This window comes from Hordeum vulgare, chromosome 5H (assembly GCF_904849725.1).
Source record: "Hordeum vulgare subsp. vulgare chromosome 5H, MorexV3_pseudomolecules_assembly, whole genome shotgun sequence".
NCBI classification, from domain to species: domain Eukaryota; kingdom Viridiplantae; phylum Streptophyta; class Magnoliopsida; order Poales; family Poaceae; genus Hordeum; species Hordeum vulgare.
The window spans coordinates 560,484,983-560,499,505 of NC_058522.1; positions in this window are offsets into that span (position 1 = coordinate 560,484,983).

Genomic DNA, 14,523 nt, shown 5'->3' on the forward strand with positions numbered 1-14,523 from the left:
CCGGCGACTCATTCCTGGGAGGACTGTTACGTGATGCGGGAATTTCGGGCGGAGGCGATCAAAAAAGGGCAAAGCGGTGACCCGGACCAACAGCAGGAACAGTTCGGCGCACCTAATCAACGCGAGAACCCCTTCGGCGGTTTCCCCGAACCTGGGGCTCAGGGTGGCTCGGAGCCAAGCAGTGGCCAGTATCCAGTACATCACCAGCGACGGTATAACCCGTCTGGAGTTTTTCAGCAACCATCCCCACATGGGGCATCGCAGGGGCAGGATGATAATGGCGGCTTCCGCAACAATCCCAAGCAGTTAAGCAATGCGCAGTACCACATTTTCACCACCAATGCTTGCAGGCGTGATAAAAAGGTGAGTCACCAAGCATACAGTGTGTCTGAGCCGGCACTCCTTAGATACCTCCACTGGTCCGAGCAGACTATATCATGGAGTAGGGAGGATCACCCGCCAAGAGTTGACAACCCCGGCGACTTCGCGTTGGTCGTGGCTCCCCAAGTTGGGGGATATACCTTGTCGAAGGTACTGATGGATGGTGGCAGCAGCATCAACATTTTGTACTTCGACACTGTAAGTGCATCTAGTGCCCCTTAGTGATTTTGGTGGTTTGAAGACTTATAGGTTAAGTATCTAATGTGTTTGTAAGTGTACACAGGATCTATAAGTCATTGAGGAGTTTGAGATATTTGAAGAATATCGACCCCTAAAAATATATGTCTTCAGTTGAAGAAATTGGTCTGAAGCTGAAGAAATGAATCGCGAGGAATCCGCGATGAAATTGATATTCCTCATGAAGATACTGATAATGAGAAGTCCGGTGGTTCCTGAAGAAAATCATTCTGAAGAATTTGAAGCATGAAGATTTACACTTTCTGTTTTACTTTCTTCGCATTTGAGTAATAGGAACACCATACTGTTAAAGGGGGTCGAAGTTACACAATGGAATGAATTTCCTCATGATGCTCAACCCAAGCCAAATCCTACCAAAAGCCACAAGTGAGGAATATGAGTGACATAAGGACTCTCACAGTTGAGGGTTCCGACCGTTTCGATAACCACGCCAAGTCACTGGTCTTATCCACTCCAACGGTCATATTATTTAAGGGCATTAGTGTCAAATCATGTCGGAATGCTCCCAGGCTATAAATAGCCACCCCCCACAACCACTAGCTGGTTGGCTGCTCCGTTAGAAACTGACACTTGTCATAAGAGCAACCCAATTCCTTAGAGCCTTCGAGAGTAATTCATCAGTAAGGAAATACACCACCCACCGGAACCACAAACCAAAACTAGTGATTGAGCATCACTGAAGAAGTTGTTCCTGTGTGGGACTGAAGCCTTTTACCTTTGAGGACTGTGCATCCTCGAAACGGTTAGGCGTCATGGTCTAGAGCTTTCCAGCAGTCAATTGTGGATCGCCGGGTGACCAAGTTTGTGAGGGTTTGTAAGTCTTCCCTAAAGACTTACCACGAGTGTTGGGCGAGGACTGTGTGTCCTTAGCTCAAGGAGAATACGGTAGGGACTGTGTGTCCCGGGACTGGGTGTCCTTTGGTTTCAATACCAAGCCGCTCCAAACCAGATGTACGACTATCACAGCAGTTGGAACTGGGTCATCAACGACTATCTTCACTGAGAAACGGGTTCTAATTCCTCAACTCTTTACATCCCCGTATTATGTGTTGATGACTTTCACTGTGACTGTTTGAAGAATTTGTTGAAGACTTTCTCCGAATTTCCTCAACCCAAAATTCTTCACGTTAGTCATTTCTCATCTGTATTCTGCGTGCCTACTCACTGTGCAATCTGTTTTCACATTCTTCACTCTAAAAAACTGCTGTTGTGAAACTTTGCACTTCTGATCCTTTACTGTTTCCGCTGTAAGTTAGTCATCAGTGAGGAATTTCCTCAAAATGAATTTCCTCAGTGATGAAATTCTAAAAATCTCCTATTCACGCCCCCTCTAGTCGATATAACGCACTTTCAATTGGTATCAGAGCAAGGTACTCCCTTGTTCTGTGTGATTTTGGTTTAACCACCTGGAGTTTTAGTTATGTCGACTGCAGGCATGTTTAAGGTGACTGCAGCATGTCCTACCTACGAAGGAAAGAACTTTCCCTTCTGGAAGAACAAAATGCAAATGCATTTACAAGCTATTGATAATGATCTCTGGTATATTGTGGAAAATGGTGTCCCCATTATCTGTGCCAGTGTCACTGCGGCTGATGTGAAGAAATTCAAGCAACTCGATTCTCAAGCGAAGAACATCATCTGTGGCCATCTGAGCCTAGGCCAGTTTGGAAGAGTAAGTGCTTTGGGCTCTGCAACACTGATCTGGGAGAGACTGTGCAAGGTAAATGAAGGAGTATCAACCCAGCGTGACTCTCGTGTTGATATTCTTCGCAATCTCTTCAATCGATTCAAGAGACATGACAATGAAAGCTACCAAGACACCTTTGACCGCCTCACTGACATATCAAATGAACTGCAAGCACTGGGAGCTCGAGACATCACTGATCACGAAGTTGTGAAGAAACTGTTGAGATCTTTGGATTCTTCATTTGATACTTTAGTTCTGATGATTCAAGAAAGACCAGATTACAAGATGCTTGATCCAGCTCATATACTAGAAAGGCTAAATACTCAAGAATTCCAGCTACAAGAAAAGAGAGATCTATATGGACCAAGCTATTCCAGACCATGTGCACTGAAGGCTAGAGCAATTTCCTCATCTGAAGACGAAGACACAGATGACAACATTTGTGACCCTGAAGAATTTGGACAGGAGCTTGCAATGCTCGTGAGGAAATTCCAGAGATTTACACGACGTGGTCAGTTCGGTAAATCTTCAAGAAGAGACATGAGGAAATCAGAATCTTCATCTGAGGACTACAAGAAACGAACCTGTCACAAGTGCAAGAAATCAGGTCATTACATTGCTGATTGTCCCCGTTGGGGAAAGGAATCAAAGAAGAATAAATACAAGGATGACAGTTCTGATGACTCGAAGAAGAAGAAGAAATCTTCAAAATCCTCATCTTCAAAGCCCTCATCACACAAGAAGACTAGTTTCAGAAAGGCTCGGGCACTTATTGGCAAGGAAATGTGCTCCGAGGCAGAATCAGAGGAATGTGATGAAGAAGAGGGTCCTGGAGAAGACTCAGAATCTGGACAGGCTAGTCTTGCACTAGCAACCACTTTCGTCAGCAAGTCAATCTTCAATCTTGAAGAAAATGATTGCACCATCCATACTGATGACTATGCTGATGACTTCGCTCCAACCTATTGCTTCATGGCAAAAGGTTCAAAGGTATCAAATAATGCCTCCTCCTCTGATTGAAGTGACTGTGAACCTAATGATTATAAGAAACCCAGTTACAGTAAACTTGCTATCATTGCCACTAAACAACAAACTGCTCTGGAAAAGCTTCAGAAACTGCTAGACAAAAGTGATGATCTGTTGAATGATGAAATGAACCTTACCCAAATCCTCACTGATGACATGAAAAGTCTTCAGTCTAGATTTGATAATCTTCAGGATCGTTATGATACACTCCTCACTGATCATGAGAAGCTTTCCTATGAATTTCTTCAAAGGAAGCTTGATCTTGAGAAGCTGAGGATGTCTCATGATGATCTTCGAATGGAAAATGATTCATTACTAGCTCAACAGATCAGCGCTAGTCAAGTTGAATTTATTCCTCCATGTCTTAAATGCATTGAACGCGAAACTGCAAATTTCTCACCAGAATCATCAAATGCTACCATTGCTACAAATTCTTCAACTGCACCTGTTGTGTATATTTCCTCATTTGAGGAAAACACAAATGTTACTGATGAAAATGCAGGGTTGAAGGAATTGTACGTGACAGGCATGTACAAAAGCCTCAAAGGACATCAAACCCTTTGTGGTGTGCTCAAAAAGCAGATCTTGAACAGGAACCCGAGGAAAGAAGGAATTGCCTTCGAGAGGAAATTAAATGCTGATGGATCTTATTGGAAACCTGAGCAGTATCCCAAAACCTCATGGGTTGCTGCTACTGGGCCTCCTTTTGATCCATCTCATCTAACTGGCTTTTCATGTGAATTATCCTATTCCTCGGATGAGTCATTTGATTCCAACTATAAACTGTTCAAAAATCAATTTGGTGAAGTATTTGCTCGATATGTTGGAACTAACTGCAGGAATGGCCCTCCTCTGAGGAAAATCTGCGTTCCCAAAAGCTGTCTTGAAAATCTTCAAGTGAATGTCCTCATGACACCACAACTGCAGAATCTGAACCCCAGATCAAATTCCTCAGGAGGACCAAAATCTTCAAGAGGATCAAAATCCTCAACTGGTCAAAACTATGCTCGTACCCGTGCTTATGCTTCTAACATGCAGGGAAACTACAAGGAATATGAATATGAGCGTTACTCCTCAAATCATTATGTTCATAAATCCTCAAACCACTTCTCTGCATATTCATATGAGTACTTTAACCCCCCTACTGTTAAGAGAAGTGCATTGGCTTCAATGCCACCTTTCTCATATGGTGCTCGCAGGATGATGAACGCTTTGCCACCCCTTCAGATGTGGGTGGTGAAGAAATCGAACTAATCACTTCTGCAGGTCAGGTCTCCAGATGAAAATCATCATCTGAAGAATTTGCTGGAGACCTGAGGAAATGCTTGATAGGACGCAAGCTAATGATTGATGAAATAGAAATATTTCAAACGTCCATACATTTCTGTTATGATGAAATTACTGATCTGATGAAATTAGTATCATATTCTTCAAAACTGAAGCATATGAGATGGTAAGCTGTACTAATTCATCTGCAGGATGACAAACCCAAGAATACTGAGTGGGTTCTTGATAGTGGCTGCACACATCACATGACTGGTGATAAAAGCTTACCGATGAATATGCCACGAACTCCGTCACCTCTGAAGCAAATCACATATGCTGACAAAGGTAAAAGCAAGGTATTGGGACTTGGCAAAGTGGCTATTTCCAAGGATAGGCATATGGACAAAGTGATGCTTGTTGAATCCCTTGATTTTAACCTTATGTCAGTCTCGATGCTTTGTGATCTTGATATGATTGTTATCTTTGGTAGATATAGATGTGTAGTCATCATGGAATCTGACATATCCAAAGTCTTCGAAGGTGTAAGAAGAGGGGATTTGTACATTGTTGATTTCTCTACAGGTCCTCAACTAGCCACTTGCTTACTAGCAAAAACCTCAGAAGGATGGCTGTGGCACCGAAGACTAGGTCTTGCAGGCATGAGGAATTTGCACACGCTCGCAAAGAAGAAGCATGTCATCGGCATCGAATCAATCAAATTTCTCAAGGATCATCTGTGCGGTGCTTGTGAATCTGGGAAAATGACCAGATCCAAGCATCCCTCCAAAACCATCATGACCACTACACGTCCATTCGAATTGCTTCATATGGATTTATTTGTACCTACTCACTATGCCACACTAACCAATGCAGCATCTTTATATGGCTTCGTCATAGTTGATGATTATTCCAGATACACTTGGGTTCATATCATAGTGTATAAAACTGAAGTGCAGGAAATCTTCAAACGATTTTCTTCAAGGGCCTCGACGAACTTTGGCATCAAGATCAAACATATCAGGAGTGATAATGGAACCGAGTTCAAAAACACTGGTCTTGATGATTATCTTGATGAACTTGGTATTACTCACGAATTGTCTGCTCCTTATACTCCTCAGCAGAATGGTGTCGTCGAAAGGAAGAACAGGACTCTGGTTGAAATGGCGAGAACTATGCTTGAAGAATATCAGACTCCTTGTCGCTTTTGGCCTGAAGCAATCAACACTGCATGCCATATCATCAACAGGGTATATCTTCACAAATTCCTCAAGAAAACCTGATATGAACTCCTCACTGACAAGAAACCCAATGTAAGTTATTTCAAAGTCTTCGGTGCAAAATGCTGGATTAGAGATCCTCACCATAGCTCAAAATTTGCACCTAAGGCACATGAAGGTTTTATGCTCGGTTATGGAAAGGACTCGCACACTTACAGAGTCTTCAACAACTATCACAACAAAGTTGTTGAGACTGTAGATGTGCGGTTCGATGAAACTAATGGCTCGCAAAGAGAGCAATTGCCTTCTGATCCAGATAAGCTGTCTCCTGAGGAAGCAATAAAGCTCAAGCCTACTGAAGACATTGTCCCAACTGAGGAAATTGATGAAGAAACGATCCCCATCGCTGATAAAAACCAAGAAGATGCTCCTCAGGAAATTGCATCAGCACCGCTTCCTCAACCCAGACAAAATCCTCAACCAGCTCATCCGAGGATTGCAAACGAAGTAGAACTTGACAAAATCCTCAATGACATCAACGCGCCAGGTCCTCTCACTCGCTCAAAAGCTTCACACTTAGTTAACTTTTGTGGGCACTTTTCCTTTGTATCCTTCACACAACCCTCAAAAGTTGCTGAAGCTTTTCTGGAACCGGAGTGGATCCAAGCTATGCAAGACGAACTTCTTCAATTCAAGCTGAATGACGTATGGGAGCTCGTCAAACGACCAGATCCTCGCAAGCACAACATCATCGGCACCAAGTGGATATTTTGAAACAAGCAAGATGAGGACGGTCAAGTGGTGAGGAACAAGGCACGACTTGTAGCCCAAGGCTACACCCAGGTTGAAGGAATAGATTTCGATGAAACTTTTGCACCTGTTGCTAGACTTGAAGCTATTCGAATACTACTTGCTTATGCTAATCATCATAACATCATCTTATATCAAATGGATGTGAAAAGTGCATTCCTCAATGGTAAGCTTGAGGAAGAAGTATATGTTGCTCAGCCCCCAGGTTTTGAGGATCCAAAGAATCCAGACAAAGTCTTCAGACTCAAAAAGGCTCTATATGGCTTCAAGCAAGCCCCTCGGGCATGGTATGATACATTGAAGGAATTCCTCATGAAGAAAGGCTTCAAACCTGGTTCACTCGATCCAACTCTTTTCACAAAATCCTATGATAATGAGCTATTTGTGTGTCAAATATATGTTGATGATATCATATTTGGCTGTACTGACAAAAGATACAGTGATGAGTTTGCCTACATGATGAGTGAAGAATATCAGATGTCCATGATAGGGGAGCTGAAATTCTTCTTAGGTCTTCAAATTCGTCAACAAAGCAATGGAATCTTCATATCACAGGAGAAATACCTCAAGGATATTCTGAGGAAATTTGACATGCACGAATGCAAAGGTGCCAAGACTCCGATGGCTACCAACGGCCACCTCGGCATTGATGAAAATGGTAAAGATTTCGATCAGCAGGTATACCGTTCTATGATTGGCTCTTTATTGTATCTATGTGCATCTAGGCCAGATATAATGCTTAGTGTTTGCATGTGTGCACGTTTTCAAGCAAAACCGAAGGAATAACACCATAAGGCTGTGAAACATATTCTTCGATACTTAGCTCACACACCAACACTAGGATTATGGTATCCCAAGGGCTCCAATATTCATCTGGTAGGGTATTTTGATTCAGACTATGCTGGTGACCGTGTGGATCGCAAGTCAACTTCTCGCACATGCCATTTCCTCGGAAGATCACTAGTTTGCTGGTCCTCAAAGAAGCAGAACTACGTATCACTCTCCACTGTCGAAGCTGAGTACATTGCTGCTGGTTCTTGCTGTGCTCAATTGCTATGGATGAAGCAAACCCTCAGGGACTACGGCATCAACATGAAGAATGTACCTCTCTACTGTGACAATGAGAGTGCTATCAAGATTGCATACAACCCAGTACAGCACTCGAAGACCAAGCACATCCAGATTCGTCATCATTTTCTTCGGGACCATGTCCTCAAGGGCAATATCCTCATCGACCATGTGAAGACTGATGATCAACTGGCAGATATCTTAACTAAGCCCTTGGATGAGAAAAGGTTTTGCAAGTTGCGGTGTAAGCTAAATATCTTAGAATCTTCAAATGTTTTGTAAAAACATGCACACATCCTAACACTTATGCAAAGTTGATGACTTAGATGTGAAACACATGATGAATCGATTTTCTTCAACTAATGAAGAATGTCACTCTGAATGTGAAGAAATTAACGAAGAAATTGATTCTCAGGGCCCTATGACAATTGTACGCGGCGTCTGTAATCAACATTCTTATATGGTGGGTAACGCCACCGCCCAATGTGAAATTCCTCAAGATGATTTTCTTCAAAAGATCAATTTCCTCACAATGCGTTTTTCTTCAAAACAGCTGTTCTTCATTGTGATGATATATTACAAAATCTTCAAAAACACTTGATGACTTTCATTTGACTAGATAGACTGTGATTTCTAGTCCTCAACAGCATTCACTTATTGCTATTTCTTCAAGTTGATGTTTCTGCTAAGGGAATGTGATCGGACCCTACTTTCCCTCTATGCTATACTTATCTAGTCTATTCAATTCTTCATATGCGTTCTATTTGAAACTTTGTTCAAAATCCTCACTGCGTCCTTGTCAGCTGATGATTTTGTAACGAAAATCCTCAAATCTTAAAAAAAAAATTGTTTCTTTAAAGACACAGTAACTGAACCCCCACTTCCCACGATCGGATAACCACAATCTCCACTATCTCCACCGCATCGTATGGAGCTACACGTGTCCCGCGGAGACGTAGAGGCAGGGACTATTTGGTCCGACATTTTCGCGCCAAACAGTAACTTTTGGCTATAAATATGTCCTTATCCCCCTCGGCATCCTCTTCTTTGCCTCATCGCTCTCCTGCCACAACACACTCCACCGAACCCTAGCGCCACCGCTGGTGGTCTCGTCGCCGGTGAGGAAGAGCTTCACTGCCTCGACCTCTTCATCGCCAGAACCACGCCGGAGTCGGACCATCTTCGTCCGCCGCCGCCGTAGACGTCCTCTGTCGCCAAGCTAGGGTGCATTGGACACTCGAACGAAGAGCCTCTCCACACACAACTTTCTGTGTTCTTCGTGCACAACTTTTAGGGTAAATATATCCCATTTTTACAGCAAGTTGGATCTAAAATTTTACATCTTCTATGTGAAATCTGTTCTTCCTCAAGATACGATGCGCACTTGTTTCCTCAAACACTACCTATCACCACAATCATTGATGAACTATGCTAAGCATCTAAGATTATCACGAGATTCCTCAATTGTGCGAATTTTCGGATCTGTACAACTCTGGAACCCAAGAACAGTATGCTTAGGCAAATTCCTCAACCACTGGTTATATTCCTCAAACTGTCAAACTTTTTCATTTTCTTCAAATCTGAGAACGCATATGACCTCTCCAAATTCCTCGCAACTATACTCTGTTCACAGGTACACACATGTCAGCTGATGAATCTCTTGGTTCTCATCACATTAACTCATTTGCAGCGTTTCTGGAAGAAACTCTTCAAGGCTCATCAGAATCCTCAAGAGTTCAAAATCATCAGCAAAATACTCAACTGAAGAAAATGGAGGAAGACAGAAAACAGAAGGGAGGAAAGAAACTTGAGCAAAACACAGCTGCTGATATCCCTGAGGACATTTACTTGGACTATTGCACGCCTGATGAACATGAGACAATGGCCAAGAGAAAGATACAGCTGCAGAAGATTGAACGCCGATGGGCGAAGGAATGGAAGGAGTACAGGTTTGTGACTCCCAAATATGCAAAGAAATTCGCTTTGAAGCCTCCTGGCAGAAGGGCCCCACTTGAGGATCATCAAGTAGCACATCCCTCAAGCCTCAATACCATTGATGACTATCGAGATGAAAAGGAAAAACATCTGGCTAAGCTCAAGAGGCAGGCAGAAGCTGCAGTGAGGAAATTTAATGAATCCTCAGCTGCTGCCTCCGGCGCTGCTAATTCCTCAGCTGCAGAAACCTCACGCTCAGAAATTCCTCAAATGCAGTCTGTGCCATCAAATCCAAGGGATCCAAAGCCTCAAGAGAAGGCTGCTCAGGCTTCTGTCACAAAACCCTCAGCACCAAAACCCTCATTACCAAAACCTTCAACACCAAAACCATCAGCGCCAAAGCCCTCAACACCAATCTCCTCAGCATCAAAATCCTCAGCTCCACCTCCAAAGCCTCAAGAGAAACCAGTACAGAAGCAAGTCGTGAAGCCTACGACTGCCAGCTCCAGCTCCTCACTCCCAGCTGCAACTAGCTCGGAGACAAAGTCTTCAATACCTCCTGTGAAGACTTTGGCAACTTCTGAAATTGCACCTCTGCCCAGCCCCAGCAAAATCATCGCAGTCCCGTCTGCATCATAGGGAAGTGATGAATATGATGATGAAACCCTGCATGCCATCATCAGAAACAAGCAAGAAAGAGTAGCTCAAGCATCAGGCAGTGCTATTCCTCTGGCCATGGACCCCAAGGTCCTCCTTGACTTCATCAATATCTGGTATGAGGACCCAAACACTCCTATTGATGATTTGAAGCTTCCCCCTGGCATCAGCCACATGGTGGCCACTTTCATAAATGAAGCCAAGTGGAAAGAACAGCAGGCCAGGCAGGCAAAGGTTGCAAAGATCAAAAAGGAGAAATTCCTCAGGCAGAATCTCCTCAAACTGACTCCTGATGCACTGGTGACAACACAGGCAGAGCTGTAGAAATTGACTGACAAGTATGCCAAGCTGTGAGATCGCAAAAACCTCAAGAGCAATTTCATCAAGCTGGCCACTAGTGCTGTTGATGACTACAACAAGAGAACCGCACCCCCAGCACCAACTCCTCAGCCCTTGATCGAGGAGCCAGCAGATGCATCTCCTCATGATGAGGAAACTCCTCAAGCTGAGGAAGTACACCAAGAGCGCCGTGTTGATGAACCGGCCATTGAAGAAATCATCACGGAAACTCCAACTAATGAAATTGCTGCCACTGATGAGACTGCTCCTGATCCAGCTGCTTCATCAAAGCAGGCTGATGACTCTGTTCCAGCTGAAGAAACTGAAGAGAGAACACCTTCACCAAAAGCTTCAAAGGTGAAGAAGATAATTCCGTCTGCATCAGACGTGAAGAAAACAAGGGTTGCTGAAAAGGAAGCAAAGAAGAGAAAAGCCTCCTCAGCAGTAGAATAAACAGAGGCAAAGCGCCTCAAAGAAATTGAAGAAACTGCTCCTCTGGACCCGGTGCCTCTCAATGTCGCCCCTTCCTATGAGATGGTCGTCATTGATGACCCAGCTACAAAGGCAGATGAGGAAATGAAGGATGTCGCCCCTGAGGAACACACCGATGAGGAAATTCAGATTGACGATAGTCCTCAACCTCTTATTCCTTATACAGAAACTGCTCAAGCATCAGCTGCACCAGCTGATGTAACTGCGTCTGCCACAAAGCCAGCTGAGGAAAAACAAGCTGAATATCCTCATGCTGACGAAATTCAACATTCTGAGAAGACTCCTCAAGATGAGGAACAGGCTGACCCAACTCCTCCAACCGAGAAAGAAACAGAAATTCCTCAGCCTGAAGCTCAGCCAGAGAAGCATCATCTCCTCAGCATGAAGTACCAGCTGATGAAATTCCTCACCCTGAGGAAAATGCTGCAGAAAATGTACCCGCCCAAGACAATGCATTCATTGTGCTCAACCCAGAGACTGCTATTGTTGTCTCCTCCCCTATTCCTCAGCAAAATCTTCAGCCAGTTCAGCGTCAGCCATTCTCTAAGCGTCCAAAGTTTCAGAAAGAAAATTTCTTTGAGGAACCCATGTACTTCATCGGTGAGAACCCTTATGACAAGCCTCAAATGAGGCATCTGAAGTTTTGGACAAGGACTCAGATGAACTACTATGCCTCTCTGCTCTGTGGACGAAACGAGATATTCCATCACAGGCATATTCCTCATGTTGAGCTTGAAGCAATACCTTGCCTGGAGCCAGTCCTCAGTGTACTCCACGATGCAGGTTTGCTCCCAATGTGCTGAGACATACCAGACTAGAACAACGAGCTTATTCTTCATTTCTATGCCACTCTTCACATATCTGGCAACCCTGAAGACATCAACACTTGGGTGTTTGACTGGATGTCACAAAACACTCACTACAAGGCTCCTGCTTCTGAACTCCTCAGAGAACTGCCCGTACCAATTCCCTCAGATGGGGCAGTGAAGCTTTATGGTGAGCGTGAGCTGCCAAATGGAATGATGGAAGTTCTCATGAAGCCTTTGGCTGCAGGCAAATCTTCGAGAACAACCTTCCTCGTCCACGAGCTCAAGTACACACCCCGTTCTGTATACAGAATCCTCTGCAGTGTGCTCGCACCGATCAAAGGCCATGACGATGAAGAAGATGTTGTAGGGCTCATGAAGAATATCCTCTTCAACATCATTCACGATATTCCTATCAATATCCATGATTTCTTCTTGAGGACTTTGGCCGACAATGCCATGTGCCCTTTGATCACAATATATATGCCCCATGGATCATGAGATTCATCAGGACAAGGACAGGCATCAACTTTCACGCTGATTGTCAAAACCATGTTGGTTATATGCCTCCTATCCGGGTCAACAAGAAGACTTTCGAGCCCATTGAAAGAAAAGGAAAATCTGTGATTGAAGAAGGCAGCAGGCCCCTTGATGGCCAGTTCAGAGAGCCAGAAGCTTATTCTTCATGGGACGATACTCAGACTCGTCCAGCAAGCCCCGTTCCTCCTCGCGTACTGAATACCAGAGAGCTCCTCCTCAGTCTTCCCCAGAAGGTGGATCGCAACCACAAATGGGTCAAACGCCGGTTTGGTACCATTCTGAAAACCCTCACTGAAACACAGAACTCTGTGAAGATTAACCATCACTATCTGCATGAGGTTTTCGATCGCACCTGGGCTACACTTGCACATCTGAAGACTCAGACTGAGCTTGAAGAAATGAACTTTGAGCGAGACTTTGACTGGTCGTGGCCTCCCAAGAAGAAGTTCAGGCCCATTCCAGTGCCAGACCTTGAAGACAGCTCCTTTTCTTCATTCCACACTGCTGAATCTGATGAAGAATAGCTCGACACTACAACCGGCCCAAGGAAGAAGACTACTCCCAAGAAGCATCACGGCTCTTCCTCAACCGCCAAGAAATGAAGTCTTCACGGGCGTTAGTCCTCAGTTTGTCCCTTTTTGTCACTTGATGACAAAGGGGGAGAAACTCGAGAGTTAGTCTTCAAGCGGGATATTTTTGGGGCTTATAAACTATATTTAAGTCACAAACTCTTGGCTCTTTTGAAGTTTTTATGTAATGAGTTGTAACTTAAGCCCGATGGTACTCTGACGCTTTTGAACGTTTTTCTTAGCATGCTTATTCCTCAAGTTTTAATGCACGCATGCTGGAATTCGTCAAATACCATTTGCCATCATGCATCTTCATTTTCTTCATATGATATGTTATATGTATGCATGATTTACAAGACTTAGGGGGAGATCTCCATGATATAAATCATCAATGTGCATTTGCTGTGAAAATCAAAATCCTCAAGATATGCACATCTTCAGGGGGAGTCTCTCTGAATCTTGTTTTCAAATTCCTCAAATGAGTATTTACACTTCATATATTTAATCCCTGTTGAAGACTTAACCTAATTGTCATCAACCACCAAAAAGGGGGAGATTGTAAGTGCATCTAGTGCCCCTTAGTGATTTTGGTGGTTTGAAGACTTATAGGTTAAGTATCTAATGTGTTTATAAGTGTACACAGGATCTATAAGTCATTGAGGAGTTTGAGATATTTGAAGAATATCGACCCCTAAAAATATATGTCTTCAGTTGAAGAAATTGGTCTGAAGCTGAAGAAATGAATCGCCAGGAATCCGCGATGAAATTGATATTCCTCATGAAGATACTGATAATGAGAAGTCCGGTGGTTCCTGAAGAAAATCATTCTCAAGAATTTGAAGCATGAAGATTTACACTTTCTGTTTTACTTTCTTCGCATTTGAGTAATAGGAACACCGTACTATTAAAGGGGGTCGAAGTTACACTATGGAATGAATTTCCTCATGATGCTCAACCCAAGCCAAATCCTACCAAAAGCCTCAAGTGAGGAATATGAGTGACATGAGGACTCTCACAGTTGAGGGTTCCGACCGTTTCGATAACCACGCCAAGTCACTGGTCTTATCCACTCCAACGGTCATATTATTTAAGGGCATTAGTGTCAAATCATGTCGGGATGCTCCCAGGCTATAAATAGCCACCCCCCTCCCAGGCTATAAATAGCCACCCCCCACAACCACTAGCTGGTTGGCTGCTCCGTTAGAAACTGACACTTGTCATAAGAGCAACCCAATTCCTCAGAGCCTTCGAGAGTAATTCATCAGTGAGGAAATACACCACCCACCAAAACCACAAACCAAAACTAGTGATTGAGCATCATTGAAGAAGTTGTTCCTGTGTGGGACTGAAGCCTTTTGCCTTTGAGGACTGTGCATCCTCCAGACGGTTAGGCGTCATGGTCTAGAGCTTTCCAGCAGTCAATTGTGGATCACCGGGTGACCAAGTTTGTGAGGGTTTGGAAGTCTGCCCTG